Source organism: Sminthopsis crassicaudata, chromosome 2 (genome assembly GCF_048593235.1).
Source record: "Sminthopsis crassicaudata isolate SCR6 chromosome 2, ASM4859323v1, whole genome shotgun sequence".
Classification (NCBI taxonomy): Eukaryota; Metazoa; Chordata; class Mammalia; order Dasyuromorphia; family Dasyuridae; genus Sminthopsis; species Sminthopsis crassicaudata.
In genome coordinates this window covers 617,198,287-617,211,952 of record NC_133618.1, presented here as the reverse complement: position 1 = coordinate 617,211,952, position 13,666 = coordinate 617,198,287, and the positions used below count along the sequence as shown (strand labels likewise).

Genomic DNA, 13,666 nt, shown 5'->3' with positions numbered 1-13,666 from the left:
TTATCCTCCCAGAGAATGGGCATGGGATAATGCAAGGGCTTCTGGGAAGAACCACTTCAACCAATGAGCTTGCTCCGTCTAGGATTCCTAAGGTGCAAACTCCCTTTACAGGTCTGAGCCAGAGAACTGTCAAATCAACCTGAGTTCTCACCTTGTCATTGTCCAGACAACCTGAATTCTCACCTTGTCATTGTCCAGACAACCTGAGTTCTCACCTAGTAATCCTAATAATTTCCTTCTGGAATCCTTTCTATTCCATCTTGCACACAGATTTTGAGGGAAAAGTTGAATCATGTCACTCATAATCAAGAAGCTTCTGTGGCTCCCTTTTGCCCTGGACAGTTACAAATCTAGTGAATGGGAAATATGGCCTTTGATAGAAATGGAAGTACATTGTTTTTGTTGGCTTCTGTATATTTTGTACCTATTTCCCACTGATCCACCTCTGTTTTAAAAATATCATCAAATCAGTTTAAGAAGTTTACATTCTAATGGGAAACACCAAAATAATGTATACAAGATTTAGGAAATGGAAAGTAACCTGTGTTCTTGGTTCAAATCCAAACTTATACTGTAGAATTTTTCATATGTTATAGCTTCTTGGCTAGTATCTTATTTAATATTTTTGGGTTTATACTCAATAGAGATAATTATTTCTCTTAAGTTTTTTCCTCTGCTTTCTTTTGTTACATTTATCTGATAGAATTTGGTGCAGTTGGTTTTTGTTTTTGTGTAATTTTTATTATTGGAATTATTTTTGATGTAATTCATAGTTAAATCTATGGTCTTGGAATATTTTTTGGAGGGGGAGGGAGAGTTTCTTTATGGCTTGTTGAATTTCTTTTTCAAAGATTGAATTACTTAAACTTTCTACTTGTAATTTGGGCATTTTATATTTATGCAAGTATTCATCTGTTTCATTTATTATCAGTTTTGTTGGCATGTACCTGGGAGAGTTGTTAATTTTTAAAAATGTCCTCATTTTGAATTTTGAATTTTTATTTTTGGTATTGACATTTCATTTTTATTTTTAAGATTAGGTTAGCTAATGTTTCATTTTGCTTTTTTCCTTTTTAAAAAGTTCCTAATTTTACTTAACAAGCAATTAAAAATTTTTGTTGTTGTTGCTTTTTTTTTTTTAAACATGCACAATCAGGTTATTTATTTTTTCATTTTTTTGAAGAAAATATTTTGCAATATAAGTTTTCCCCTATGAATTGCTTTGTCTGAATCCCAAAAGTTTGGGTATGCTTTGTTGTACTCTTTAATAAAATTATATATTGTTTTCTGTGATTTGTTCTTTGACCCACCAATTATTTAGAATGTAAATCGTTTCTTCAGACACTTTTAGGTACAGGATTTAGAACTTAGGATTTTTCTGATGAAGAATTTATTTGACCAATGCAGCATTTTTATAGGTTGTGATCTGCCCAGGCCTCCTGGCTGGCATGTCCATAGTGGAACTTAAACCCCTATTCGGGATCTCAAAGCTTGTTCTCTATCCATTAAATAGAATCTTTCTTATATTGTCTCTTTATTATGATTTTAAACATGCTTTTGTCAGTAAAGGATATTTTTCATAGTTGCTTTTTCTTCATTTGTTTGCAGTCTTTATGCCATAAATCATAGGTTACTTTTTGTAAAGTTACCATGCCTAGCTAAAAAAAATTTATTTTTTTACTCTTCTTAATTACTAGAGTAATATCCTTTCTAAATTTTCTTTTTGATTTACTAGTATTTTATTTTTCCAATTACATGTAATTTTCAACATTGATTTTTTAAGACTTTTTTTTCTCCTTCCCTCTCCAAGACAGCAAGCAATCTAATATAAGTTATACATGTGCAATTATTTTAAACATATTTTCATATTAGTCGTATTAAAAAAGAAAAATCAGAACAAAAGGGAAAAATCACAAGAAGGAGAAAACAATCCAAAAAAAGGATGAAAATCTTTGCTTTAATCCACATTTAGTTTCCATAATGCTCTCTCTGGATGTGGATGCCACTTTTCATCCCACGTCTATTGGAATTGTCTTGGCTGACTATATTGCTGAAAAGCACTAAGGTCTATCATTGTTGATCATTACATAATTTTGCTGTTGCTTCTGCTCACTTGATTCAGCATCAGTTCATGTTAGTCTTCCCAGAATTTTCTGAAATCAGCCTTTTCATAGTTTCTTATAGAACAATTGTACATTCTTGTATTATATCTTATTCAGCTTTCCCCAAACGATGGTCATTCCAATTTCCAATTCTTTGCCACCACAAAAGAACTGCTATAAATATTTTTGTACATGTGGGTCCTTTTCCTTTTTTATATCTTTGTGACACAGATCTAATAATGGTATTGCTGAATCAAAAGATATGTAGTTCGATTGCTCTTTGGGCACAGTTCCAAATTGCCCACCAGAATGGCTGAATCAGTTCACATCTCCACCAGCAGTGCATTAGTGTTACAATTTTCCCACCTTTCCAACATTAATCATTTTCCTTTTCTGTCATGTTGGTCAATCTGATAAGTGTGAGATGGTACCCGAGAGTTGGTTTTGATTTGCATTTCTCTAATCAATAGTGACTCTTAGAGTAGTTTTTTCATGCAACTATATGCAGTTTTATTTAATGTCTTCTGAAAACTGTCTATTCATATCTTTTGATCATTTATCAATTGGAAAATGACTTGTCTTCTTATAAATTTGACCCATTTTCTATATGTTTCAGAAATAAGATCTTTATCAGAAATACTGGCTATAAAAAATTGTTTCCTAGTTTTCTCTTTGCTTTCTTATTTTGGTTGCTTTCTCTTTGTGCAAATTTTTAAAAATTTAACCTCATTTTATTATGTTCTTTATCTCTTCAGTCAAATTCTTCCCTCTTCCAAAGATCTGATTGGTAAACTATTACTTGCTCTCCTGATGCGATTACGGATCATCTTTTATGTCTAAATTATGTATCCTTTTTTACCTTATTTTGCTATACAGTGTGGACTGTCTAGTGTCTGTCAAACTTATTTCTAATTTTCTTGGAAGCTTTTGTCAAATTGTTTTTAGAAACTAGAGTCTTTGGGTTTATCAGATAGATTAGTGGTCAGTCTGTTGTGTCTTGTATAGTTAATATATTCCACTGATACATCATTCTATTTCTTAGGCAGTACCAAATAGTTTTGATGATTGTTACTTTATAATATAGTGTTAGGTCTGCTTTGGTTGGATCACATTCCTTTGTATTTTTTCACATAATTGATATTTTTTGGACCTTATATACCTCCAGATGAATTTTGTTATTTTTTGTGGCTCTGTAAAGTAATTTTTTGCCATTTTGGTGTAGCACTGAATAAGTAAATTAAGCAGAATTATCATTTTTACATTAGCTTAGCCTATCCATGAGTATTTGATATTTTTCCAATTGTTTATATGTGATTTTATTTGGGTGAAAAATGTTTTGTAAGTGTGTTCATAGTTTCTAGGTTTGTCTTGGCAGGTATATTTTGCAAATATTTAATATTGTCTGCAGTTATTTTAAGTGGAATTTCTCTTGGGATCTCTTGCTGTTGGGCTTTGTTGGTAATATATAGAAAAGCTGATGTATGTGAGTTTTATATCCTGTAACTTTGAAGTTATTATTTCAAATAGCTGTTAGTTAATTCTTTAGGATTCTCATACCATCACCTATCATCTGCAGAGAATAGTTTTATTCTTTCAATTTCTTTTTCTCATTGCTAAAGCTCACATTTCTAGTACAATATTTAATAGTGGTGATAATTGGGAATTCTTGTTTCACTCCTTTTTTTTTTTTAAAGAAAATTTTGATTGTATTTTATTTTTTCAATCACACGTAAAGATAGTTTTCAGCATTCATTTTTGTGAATTCCAATTATTTTTTTCTCCCCCTCTTATCTATCCCTTCCCTAAGACAGGAAACAATATCATACAGATTATACTTCTACATATTTCCACATTAGTTATATTGTGAAAGAAAAACAGAACAAAAGAAATAAACCACAATAAAGAAAAAGCAAACAACAAAAAAAAAAAAAGGTGAAAATAGTATGCTTTGATCCACATTCAAAGAGAGAGTTAAAAAAATGAAAGAAAAAATATTGAACTCATAAATAAAACTAAATTTTGTTGATTTTATGAGTTCATATACTTATATCTTAGTTAATTTGATTTTTAAAAAAAGGAAACCAAATTACCAGTATCAAAAATGAAGTGAATTCACTACAAATGAAGAGGAAATTAAAGCAATAATTCTCTCTGGATGCAGAGGGTATTTTCCATACTAAGTCTATTGTAATTATCTTGGATCATTGTATTGCTGAGCAGAGTGGAAGTTTATTATAGTCAATCATCACATAATCTTGCTGTATTATGTACAATGTTCTGCTTCTGCTCACTTCATTCAGCATCAATTCATGTAAATCTTTTCAAACTTTTTCTGAAATCAGCCTGGTTATCATTTCTTATATAGCCATAATATTCTTATTACAATCATGTACCATCCACTCAGTTTCCGATTCTTTGCCACCACAAAAAAGAGCTTCTACAAACACTTTTTCCACAGGTAGGTCCCTTTACTTTTTTTAATGATATCTTTAGGATATAGACCTAATAATGATGATATCACGATATCAAGGTATGAACAATTTTATAAGCCCTTTGAGCATAATTTGAGATTGTTCTCCAGAATTGCTGAATCACTTCATAATTCCATCAAGAATGTATTAATTGTCCCAGTTTCCCCATATTTCCCTATATTTATCATTTTCTTTTCCTGTCATGCCCAATACAGTGACTTTTTTTGATAGATACTATGTTTCATTTTAAGGAAACCTCCATGTATTCCTGTGCTCTTTAGTTTTAATGGATGCTCTATTTTGTCAAGAGCTTTTCTGCATTTACTGAGAATCATGATTTCTGTTGGTTTTGTTATTGATATGGTCAGTTATGCTAATAGTTGTTCTAAAATTGAACCCGCTGAGCATTCCTGGTATAAATCCCACTTAATCATAGTGTGTATTACCCTGGTGATAAATTGAAAAAACCTTAAAAGTTAGCAAAGAAATTACAGCATCAGTATTTGCTAGAAATTGGTCTATAATTTTCTTTCTCTGTTTTGGCTCTTCCTGGTTTAGGTATCAGTACCATATTTCTGTCATAAAAGGAATTTGGTAGCAATTCTTCTTTGCCTCTTTTCCAAAATAGTTTATATAGTACTGGAATTAATTGTTCATTAAATGTTTACTAGAATTCACTTAAATCCATTTAGCTATGGAGATGTTTTGTTAGAGAGTTCACTGATGGCTTCTTCAGTTATTTTTCCTAAAATGGAGTTATTTTATTTTGTCTTTGGTTAATTTAGATGATTTATGATTTTGAAAATATTCATATCACTTAGGCTGTCAGATTTAAAATAAAGTTGGTCAAAAGCTCCTGATTATTGCTTTAATTTCCTCTTCATTTGCGGTGAATTCATTTCATTTTTGGTACTGATACTTTGGTTTTCTTTTTTAAAATCAAATTAACCAAGGTATATCAATTTCATTGATGATTTTTTTTTCATAAAATCAACAAAACTTAGTTTTATCTATGAGTTCAATAGTTTTTTTTCTTTCAATTTTATTAATCATTTCCTTTGATTTGATTTGAGTTTCTAATTTGGGATTTAAAATTTGTTCTTTTTTAGCTTTTCAAATTGCATGCCCAGTTCTTTTAACTGTTCTTTCTCCATTTTATTCACATAAGCATTTTTGAGAGAGATAATTTTTGCTAGTACTGCTTTGGTTGCATCCTCATAAATTTTGGTATGCTCTCTCATTGTCAGTCTTTGTTGAAATTATTGATTATTTTTATGATTTGTTTTTATTCTTTAGGATTAAATTATTTAGTTTCCAATCATATTTTAGTTTCTTCCCAATGACCCTTTATTATACATAATTTTTATTGTATTGTGATCAGAAAATGATATATTTAATTTTTCTGCCTTTCTGCTTTTTTTTGAGGGTTTTATGCCTTAATACATTGATGAGTTTTTGACTAGTTGTCCCCATTTAGTTTTCTATATGATTGATTATATCTAACTTTAAAATTTCTACTCACCTACTTAAACTTCTTTCTCATTTATTTTATGGCTAAATTTATTGAGTTCTGAGAGGAGAAGGTTGAGGGCACAACTAGTGTAAGTTTTGCTCTTGAATTTCTTTTTGTACCTCATTTAACTTCTCTAAGAATTTTGATGCCATACCAATTGGTACATGTTTAGTATTAATATTACTTCATTTTCTATGGTACTTTTATAGTAAGATGTAGTTTCCTTCCTTATCTCCTTTATTTAGTTCTATTTTTTTTTTTTTTTTTGCTTTGTCTGAGATCAGGATTGTTGCTCTTTTTTTCCTCCTTCAGCTGAAGCCTTTGCCTTTACTCTGTGTGTATCTCTCTGCTTCAAGTGTTTCTTGTAAGCAATTTATTGTAGAATTCTGTTTTTTTTAATCCACTCTATCTGCTTCTGTTTTATGGAAAATTTTTTCACATTCACAGTTATGATTATTAACTATGTATTTTCCTTCATCCTATTTTTCCTGTTGATACTTTTTTTGGTCTTCTTTCTCTGTGTCCATCCTTTCCATTGTTTTGCTTCCTATTATTGCCTCTCTCAATCAGCCTTCTATTCTCTCACCCTTCCCAACCCCCTCTTTTCTTTTTCTCTTCCTGCTTCTCTGAGATTTCTTTACTTACTTGAGTGTGTTATTTTTTCTTTGAGCCAAATCTGTTGAACATAAGGTTCAAACAATGCTCTCCCCCATCTCTTCTTTCCCTCCACTGTAATTGGGCTTTCCATGTCGCTTAGGTATGATATAATTTGCCCAAGTCTATTTCCTCTTTCTTCTCCTGGTACAATCCTTTTTTCCTCAACTCTTAATTAATTTTAATTACCACATAAAAATCAACTTGTATCTAACACCCTTTCTAAGAATATTTCTTCTAACTACCGTAATGGAGATATGGTTCTTAAGAGTTACAAGTATCATCTTCCCATGTAGAGATGTAAATAGTTTGATTATATTGAATATCTTGATTTTTTTCTTTTGTTTGTTTTTTTAATGCTTCTTGTGAGTCTTGTATTTGAAGATTGGATTTTCTGTTCAGGTCTTTTTTTCCCATCAGGAAAGTTTTTAAACCTCTATTATTTTGAATATTAATCTTTTCTCCTGAAAGAGTTTGTCCAGTTTTGCTGGGTAGTTGGTTCATGATTGGAATCCATGGTTCTTTGCCTTCCAGAATATCATATTCCAAGCTTTCCTGTCTTTTAATGTAGAAGCTAAATCCTCTGTGATCCTTGCTGTGGCTTCTTAATATTTGAATTGTTTCTTTCTGACTGTTTGCATTATTTTCTCCTTGACCTGATAGGAATTGGCTACAGTATTCCTTGGAGTTTTCATATTGGGATCTTAGGTGGAGATTGATAGATTATTTCAATAACTATTATACCTCTGGTTCTAGGATATCAGGGCAGTTTTTCTTGAAAGATGTTATGTAAGCTTTTGGGGGGGGATTATGATCAGGTAGTAGTCCAATAATTCCTAAATTATCTATCTTGGATCTATTTTCCAGGGCAGTTGTGAGGTATTTTACATTTTAAAATATTTTTTCATTTAAAAAAATTTTGTTTGACTTACTCTTGATGTTTTGTAGAATCATTAGCTTCCATTTGCCCAAATCGGATTTTTAAGGCATTATTTTCTTCAGTTAGCTTTTGTATCTTCTTTTCCATTTGGCCAATTCATATTTCTTTTTGAGGCTTTACATGTAAGAATTTTGATGTTGTGTTCCGATCTTTCCTGTCACTGTTGCAGATTTCTATGGATAGGGTTCTCTTGTTCTTTTGTCCATTTTTAAAAGTTGAGTTGTGTTCCCAGGGAACAAGGGGGCACTGTTTCAAGTTTTCTTGCTTGGGGTGGGTCAGGGGCCTAATTAGTGGCTTCAGATTGTGGGGCCTTGGTTGTTGGTTGATCTGTGTTATGACCAAGAACTTCCTGCTGACTTAACTGGACACTACTTGTGCTGGGCTTCTCTTCCCTTTTACCCTAAGAAGACAAATCTTTCCAAAAGTCCTTCAAAGTTATCTTGGACTGCAAAATTGTTTCATTACATCTTCTATGTGGATTCTGTTGCTCTAGACTTCTTTTAGATGCTTGATTTAAAGCTTCTAGATTTAATATTGTTTCTTAGGGAAACTGGTAAGAGCTCAGGCAATTTCTTGGCTTTTCTTTATCATCTTGGCTCTTCCCCCTAAATTTTCTAAGTCTATTCAGGTATTTAAATTTATGTTGTCTAATTCTGTAAAGAGTACAATAAGGTCCTAAGTATGATTCTCTCTCTTTAATCTGGGTAACTTTTCCTTTAATTACTTAGATTCTATCATTTGGTATATAAATGTTAAATATTAATGATTTAATTGTCCTTACATATGATAGTTTCCTCAACTCTTGGTTGTGTTTTTTTTTAAACTATTGCTTTGTTTGAGATTGATTGCTATTGGTTTCCTTGATTTTATGTTTCTGACTTTTTCTTTAAACAAAAAGTTGTTACATTCTGCTCTCTGTTTTGCTGCAATGTATAGTTTCATGGATGAGCTTATCTCAGTCACATTTTGTGATTCTAATTAATTGTGTAGTGCCCTTTATGATGTCTTATGTTTTTCAGCTTTCTCCCTTCTTCATATCTTTGCAAAGGAGATTATGAAAGAAGTATCTGATCTTATTCTTCTTATTCTCCTTACTTTAGCAAGCCTAGAGTTTGATCTAGGTCCTTACTCTTGGCATTCTTATGCTTGATTATTGATAACTGCCTCCTTTATGGTGTAGTCTACAAAGTCAGTGATGATGTCTTTGCTCTTGAATCCTACCTCTACTGTTCTCACTGCTCCATGTTTCCTTGTTGGATTGTATTTTGATGTGTGCCCGTGCATGGGGCTGCTCACTCTTTTCCTGAGGAGGAGAATGAGAATCATGGAGAGACTGGTCTTCACCCACCCTCCTCTGGGTGAAATCCTGGGAATGAAGTTTCCTATCCCTTGCCTCTCCAGAGGTCACAAGGTGAAATGGTGGGTAGAAGGACAAGCCTAGAATCAAGAAGGTCTGAGGTTAAAGCTGGTCCAAGATCTTTGTTTTGTGGCCCTGGGCAAGTCCCTGAATCTCCACTTCAGTTTTCTCAGCTGTGAAATGAGGGTCATCGTAGCATCTACCTACTGAGGTTGTTGGGAGGATCAAAGGAGATAAAGTTTGGCAAGTGCTTAGGAGAATTCTTGGCATGTACAAGGCCCCTCTTTCTCTTTACTCTTTTCCTCCCAACCAGTAGAAGAGAACAAATTTCCTGTTTCTTTTGTTGGTGTGCAAGTTTGCTTCTCTTCTGATCCTTCTAGAATGGAATTCTGAAAGGACACTTAGCTCTTCTTTCCCTGTTAGATTGTAAACATGTTATTGTTTAGCTTTTATCAATTGGTCAAATGGTGTTTATTTGCTTATGTTGTTCTAGATTTGGGTGTGTTTGTATTTCATAATTGATAGTATGTTTTGTTTTTGTTTTGTTTGGTTTGGTTTATCAGGAATGTTAGAAAATACTGTTTCTTTAAAGGCTCTTCTCTTCCCCTGCCTTTCATAGGATGATGATCAATTTTTCAAGGGAAGGTATTCCTTGATTGTAAGCCTTCATCTTTTATCTTTATCTTTTACTTTTGGGGATCATATTCCATTATTTGCTCTCCTTAATAGTATTTTCTGCTGAGTCTTGTGTGGTGTTAACTGTGGTTCATTGGTATTTGAATTCTTTTACTTTTTTTTTTTTTTTAAATCTCCTTACTGGTTTTTTTTTTCCTTGGAAGCTCTGGAATTTGGTCATGCTTTTCTTGTTTTAGGAAGTGGTGATAGGTGAATTTTTTTTTTTTAATGAGGGCTTCTTTTTATTTTTTCACGTTGCTTTCTGATTCTTAATTGAGTAGTTTTCCTTTATGATTTCTTATAAAATGGTGGTCAATTTTTTTTTGTTGGGTCATGTTTTTAGAAAGTCTAATTTCCAAAAGGTTTATATTTGTTTCCAGATTAATAGTTTTTGGTGGTAATTATCCTGTATTTTCTAATTTTTCTTGTCTTATAGAATCAGTGATTACTCTATTTTTTTTTTCATGGTGCCCATGGTATTTAAGTTTTCCACCTTCTGTCCTAAAGTATCTTTCCTTCAAGAGCTCTTAAATTCTAATTTCTGTTATCACTTCTCTTTGAGTCATTTTAATAGTCTTTAATAGTTTTTTTTTGTCTCTGAGAAACTGCTTATACTTGTAGAGATTATTCGTACCTGCAATTGCCTTTGCCCTTCTCCCTATCTTCCCCCCAAACGAATAAAGTTTCTCTTTTGTATGACAGCAGTAATAATATTTAATACAGTCTGGTTTAGTAGGTGGTGTTATTCTCATTCTAGTGCTCACTCATATGATGTGGATGAGATGAGAATCAATTCTCCAGTGAGACAGAACCATCAGGCCTGTACCCTCAGAACTTCTGGGGCTCTCTCAATAACTCTGCAGCCAAACTTTTCTTTTCTGTTCTTGTCAGTTTTCCTAGAGAGTAGATTGTCTTATTTTTTCCATTTGTATCCCTTCAGGGTTAAGTTTTTGACATTTTCTCATTAGTTTTTGATACTTTCTCATTAATTATACAAATCAATATACTGAGACTGAGAGAAATCAAGTGACATATCCAGAATCCCCTAGCTAAGTAGGATTTGAGGCATTCTGATCCCAACTTGGGGTTTCCCTGACTATGGATCTAGTACTTTATCCATTATGCCATCCTTTCTGTGACTTCTGTTATTTTTCAGTAATCTTGTGATGAATTTCTTCTTGGATGAATCTTCTCTCTTCCTGCTTGAGTATTCTCCTGATGTCATGGTCTTATGTTCCTCAATCCCTTTTGAGATACAATCATGAAACCATTAGAGAAGAAAGATGCTATTTTCTTCATTCCCAATACCTGAATCCAGTTGTCTCTAATTAGCCTATAAGACAATGTACCTTTGGTCTTGATACTTCTAATGTTTTGACTCTTGCTTCTCTCATCCTCTCTATAGATCTTAATGCTTTCTAAGTAAGCAAATTCTTCATTTGAATTATTTCAGCTCCATTCCCATTGAAACAGTTTTAGTTCTGGATTTCCCCATTGGGCTCTAATTTCTCTTAATTCCCTTTCTAATCTATCTCATATACTACTACCAGATTAATCTTGCAGAAGCATCATTTTCACTTTAGCAGCCCCCAGCTTGAATAAGCTTTTCCTTTCCTCTTGCTTAATCACTTAATTCAAAAGCATATCTATGTGCCAAGGATTGTGCCAGATGCAAAAACTATTGCCCTCAATGATCTTAAATTCTTCTGGAAGACCCTGCAGTTTCTCACTGAGCAAGTCCAAACTTTCTAGTCTCTCAAGACTTATTAATAATCTGGTTTCTCAAATCTTCATTTTTACATATATATATATATATATATATATATATATATATATATATATATCTCAAATCTTCATTTATATATATATATAATTGAGGGCAAACAAATTGGAGATAACTTTATGGAATAGAATTAACTGAAGAATTTTAAAGATGGCTGTAAAGAGATAAAAATAGTAGAAGCAAAAGATTTTAAGCCACACAATGGTTGGGGGGTACATTAGAATGAGGTTCCCAAGGAATGTACAGTAGTGTGGCAGCAGGAAGCATCTTCTCTAGCACATCAGAGAAAAAAATGGAAGTTTATTAAAGGTACTGTATTTATTTCTGGGTGAATGCATCATAGAATGAGTAGTGTTTTTTCTGCAGTTGTGGGGAAATTGATTGCAGCAGGCAAGAAAAGTGCTGGGGAGGACATGAATGCAGCAGCCTCTGATGAAAGAAATCTGATTTTGAGTCAGTATCTGCATTTGCAGCTTGGCTCTGATGCTTTCAGTCTTTTGCAAGTCAATGTCTCTGGGTCTTAGCTTCCACATATGTAAAAAGAGGAAGTCACACTAGATGACCTAAGATCCTTTGCAGCTTTAAAATTTTTTTGAATCCCAAATAAGTCTACCTCAGTTTGCCACAGATAATCTTTCTTTTTCCACACCCTATAAGTTTGGGCACGTACATAAGGAGTGCTGCAGGAGGTTTGGTGCCAGCTACTTCTGCAGAAGATGGACTGTTGTTGCCCTCTTATACCCACCTTTTCCTGTTAGCATGAGAGAGAATTCCATGATGTTGCTTTCTACATACTGGTTACTTCTTTCCACTATAGGTTATCTAAAGAGATCTGCTGTGACATTTGTTCCCTCTAGCTACCTCAGAACCATCTGACCTAGGATTTAACTTGTGCTTTCTGTGGCTAGGGATCTTGGGTGGGATTGTGTTTTAAATAGGTCATTTTCAGAAAGAAGGGGAGATAGTGATTAGATATACATGATGATTAGATATACATGATGCCTAACTATACTGCTTGACTGGCAACCTTAGTCTACTAGAAGTAGACTGTGCACTATAAAGAGTGTTGAGAGCAGGGTGGGGCTGTGAAGGATGAGTACAAAGGCAGAGATGAAAGGGGGATTGAAGAAGGAAGAGCTTTCTTCTGTTCCAGTTAAAAGTAGTGGTAGTTGTTTGTACTTCCTGATCCTCGAAATAAGGAGTGATTGTGGCAGTATTAAGCTAGGAATAGTCAGAGAGTACCAAAGGCTCACCTTTGGAATAAAAAAAGACAAGATGAGAAATTTGGGTTTCTTCTGCTTCCTAGACGTTTGGTATATAAGCAAGTATCTTTTTAGCAGTTCAGACTTGTATATGCAATGTTGTTTGTAGGATTTAACAACCTGCAGCGTCTGTCCCTTGTTATTGTGATTTCAAATGTTAAACATGTGATATTTTCTTGGTCTTGATGCACATATATATCCTTCCTAGGAGAGTCACAAAAGAGAGGAAACCTACTCTAGGATATGTGGCTATTCATTGATGGTATAGACCCCATTTGGGGCAAGGAGGAGATTGATTAGTAGCAGAAGCAAGAGTCCTCATATAAATAGGGTTTATCTTGCCACATGGATTATAGGAAAATGTTGTAGGAAATATGATAATGTTATACAGCAAGCATGCACCCTTCTTGAGAAGGGGTGTGCCAGTTGCTGACCCCTGACCACATTTCCCTGTTAATTTAGCTTAAGACTAGCCTACCACAGGTCTGGGGCTTGAATTTTGGTTTTCTAAAGGTTATCCACTTTATTCAGTGGTAAGCAGTGCAGTGCAGTTGGGGAGGTACTGGGGCCAAGTTGAAGCAAATAGATTATGCTAGCAGAATTGTGAAGCTTTGCATCGGGCTGCTAAATCAGGGCTCAAGCCGGCAGCTGGAGAGTGTCCAGGACTAAAGTGTTTTTGGTTTTCAGAGAGGGGAGGAGACTAGAGAGGAGCAGCAGCAAACAAGCACCGGGTTCTGTCTTTGTCGGGGTGCGCTCATTAGTGAGGTCGCTGGATTTCAGGCCAGCAGCAGCTCTGCCGTGGCTCCGTCTTGTTTGTGCTGCCTCTCTGGCTGAGCTGAGCCAAACTGCACCTTTTTTCTTCCTGTCTGCTGTGCTGTCTTGTCTCTGGAAGGGAAGTCTCCTCCTCGC

At 33.8% G+C, this 13,666-nt stretch overlaps 1 protein-coding gene across 9 annotated transcripts in view; it reads left to right on the top strand.

Annotated features, from left to right (window-relative positions):
• Positions 1-13,666, top strand: part of CPEB1 (cytoplasmic polyadenylation element binding protein 1) — a 75,281-nt gene that overhangs the window by 23,601 nt on the left and 38,014 nt on the right. The gene's annotated exons all lie outside the window — the stretch shown is intronic.